Below are 3,206 nucleotides of genomic sequence, written 5' to 3'. Positions count from 1 at the left end.
CCTTTCAAACAGAGTTAACATCTTACTGATCAGAAGCAAAGAGAGCTAGCAACCATTTCATGGTTTTTGCATGTCTAGTGAAATTATGTTTCGGAACTCTTCTCTGGGCTCTCATAAATTATTGTTGGATCATGCCTGTTAAAACTCAATGAGATTATGACCCGCTTCACGAATTGACTTTTACGGTGTTGGATTGTTTTGCTTGTAATATTGACAAAGGATTTAGGGACAATTCCACCATTTCATTTACACTATGTTTGGTTAGGTGTATTGGCTAATCGGTGGGCCCCACTTATTGCGCCTCTAATCTGTTGTTTGGTTCAATGTATTACTTATTACAGGGCTAAACCATTACTGACCTAATCGGTGAAATCCACCGATTTCTAATCCCTTCTTTGAGCTCAGTTTAGGCGCTCCTTCAGTTTTGGTCCCTGTTTTACCCTCCCCATTACCGCTTCTGTTTTACCCAAAATCTATGTCTTCTGTTTCTTCCTTCTAGCTTTCTTCTCCACTCTCATCGCCTCTTCTCCTTCTCTTTTTTACCTCTCTTTTTTATATAGGTTTTTTTCACGTGTGGTGGGCATGGCATGGCACTGGTATTTTATTATCTCTCTCCATTTCTAGATCTCCAAAACCCTCAAATACTTTTTTTTCCTTCCCATCGATCTCGCCAATGGCCAACACTAATCTCCCTCGAAGAATCATTAAGGTTTCTCTTTCGATCTCACTCTCATCCTTCTCAGTTTCCTCATTGGAACCCTCAAAAAATCTTCCTTTTTTTCAAAAAAATAGTGTGTTCATTTTTTTGTGTTTCTAGAGTTTGATTTGGTAGCTGAATTATTTTGGGGTTTTAATGAATCAGAAGCTTCAGTAAATTGTTTTAAGTCTTCTTAGTTTGTTTCTGTGAATTATGTCAATGTTTCATGCTTAATTTTTGTTTCTTTATCTTTGATCTAAATAGGAAACTCAGCGTCTCCTCAGTGAACCAGGTAAATACTTTGCTTCTTTTTTTGAAATTCTTGTTGAATATTGTTTGCCATCGGTTTTTTTTTGTTTAAATTTTATGGGCTGAAAAATGTTTAATTTTATTGTTTTTCCCTTAAATACAGCGCCTGGAATTAGTGCCTCACCATTAGAGGATAATAGTTGGGTCTCAACTGATTGAATACATAAAGATTGACACCATTGCCAATTTTTAGTCATTAAAATGACCTCTATATGCCTTAAGAGTATGATTTTTCATTTGAGAAAATGGTTATGCTGTGTTTATTTTACTTCATTTCTATCTTTTAATGAGAAAGAAGGAGCCCTTGTTTTCAATGTTGAGTGTTGAAATATAAGTCCAATTAGCATGGTTTTAAGTCTTATGCTGTGGTTAGTCTGGTCCAGTGTTGAAATGATCTTATCTTTCGGGTTGGATTTGTCGATGTTGTCTTCTAGACTGGAAAACTACTTAGGGAGGCTGACAAGGAATCGGGTCACAAAAAGACAATAACATCACTTACAAAATCTGCAGACGGTTCACACTTCCTTACTGGTTCCTTAGATAAATCTGCCAAGGTGATGCATCTTATTAACCTCACAAGTTTTTAGAGCATTTGTGGCTATTTTCTGAAATAACCCCAGATTCTTTATTCTTTGGCTAAAATTTCCTCTACCTGATTCTACATTTTTCTGTAAATGTTTAGCTATGGGACACAAGAAGGTTGACTCTTATCAAGACCTATGTTACTGAACGTCCAGTCAATGCTGTTGCTATGTCTCCACTTCTCGACCATGTAAGTAAGAACAAATATGAGCAGCATAACTTGTATGCAATTCCCTTTGCCCCTAACTGCATCTTTCCTTAGTTGGCTGCATTAAAAATCTGACATAGCCTTTTTCTAGTTCTTGAAGTTCAGTATCTCGTTTCTTAGTATTGTAATAACTTCTGCACTTGAAACATTTAGACTTCTAGCACTAAGGCTTAAAGGTGTCTAATATTGTAATGCCTAGTAAATTTACACCTAGAAAATTTGAAGCCTTATATTACTGTTATTCGTTGTCTGCAACATATTTCCACGGTGACCTAAAAAAGAAGTGCAATATTCAAAGTGCAATTGTCTTTCTCATTTTAAATTCAAATATAATAGCCATACCATTTTATCACTTTAAACCCTATCCTTTTAGCTTTTCCGCTGCAACATGATCAGTGAAATTCTTGATTAATTTGTATGATACTATCTGAAATTGATTGATTATCTTGCTAAATGTAGAGGGTCAGCCCGAGAGCATTGTGCAAGATATTGAGAACATGGTTCGCTCTTACATTGAGAAGGTAAAATGCATTTGATCTTTATTGTGTGCTCCTTCTAGTAAAATTTACTTAAATAAGATTTACAACGATGTTACTGCCAACAATATTTTAGGATAACGCGTATTTTATATGTGACTTCTTCGAAAATCCTAGGAAAAGTGGATTGTAGATTGTTGCTGCAAATTGCCACTTCCTCTGTTTCCAATAACTTTGCAGTGTACATTTTTATGGTTTGTGCAAGAATGACAGCTGAACATTGTTGCTGCAAATCCTAACAATGTATGAGCAGGAAGTACAGTTTTGTCTTACGTAAATATGGTCTGCGCTACTTTGCGCCACTCGATTCCAAAGTCCATTGTTTATTGTCAAGTCCATGAAGCTAAAAGAAGCCTGCTTGACTTTTTCTACACAGAATTGGGTAAACTGGAGGTGAGAAATGTCCTCTCTTAACTAACTTACCGTCTGTTACTTATTTTGGTGAAACAGATGATCAGTGAATGATTTCTGGGAAATTTCTTTTGTAGCAAAAAAGATTATCGGCATTACTGAATGAGGATCCAGCAATCATGGAACGCCAATCCGCTCTTGCGAAGAGACTGGAATTATATAGGAGTGCACAAGCTGAAATCGATACGGTCGCTTGGTCGAAGTAAGAGTGGGTAAATTTAGATCCATGGGGCATGGTATTGGGATCTGTTTTGTTGTATTTTCGTTAAAGCAATATATTTTTTAAGAATTTTAGAATGCAAACATCATTTGTTGTGTATTCTGAGTTTCTTTAAAGCTGTATAATATGCAAATGTTTTGCCATTTTATCGCTTATGTGATTTTTCATTCATTAATTTAAGCATCCGAACACATTTTGGAAATAACTTGAGTCTGACCCAAATACCTCTCGATTTTTTCTTTT

At 35.8% G+C, this 3,206-nt stretch overlaps 2 long non-coding RNA genes across 2 annotated transcripts; both read left to right on the top strand.

Moving 5' to 3' along the window:
* The first annotated feature begins 610 nt into the window (after positions 1-610).
* Positions 611-1,146, top strand: LOC107954239 (uncharacterized). Its single transcript, XR_001699468.2, has 3 exons — positions 611-709; positions 962-989; positions 1,110-1,146. It is a non-coding gene; the product is annotated as an uncharacterized lncRNA (long non-coding RNA).
* LOC107954238 (uncharacterized) lies at positions 1,144-2,453 on the top strand. The gene is made up of 3 exons (XR_001699467.2): positions 1,144-1,560; positions 1,689-1,778; positions 2,256-2,453. It is a non-coding gene; the product is annotated as an uncharacterized lncRNA (long non-coding RNA).
* Positions 2,454-3,206: the final 753 nt, after the last annotated feature.

Source organism: Gossypium hirsutum, chromosome D07, assembly GCF_007990345.1.
Source record: "Gossypium hirsutum isolate 1008001.06 chromosome D07, Gossypium_hirsutum_v2.1, whole genome shotgun sequence".
In the NCBI taxonomy this organism is placed as follows: Eukaryota; Viridiplantae; Streptophyta; class Magnoliopsida; order Malvales; family Malvaceae; genus Gossypium; species Gossypium hirsutum.
The sequence above is the reverse complement of the archived record's forward strand: the minus strand, read 5'-3'. Positions and strand labels throughout refer to the sequence as shown.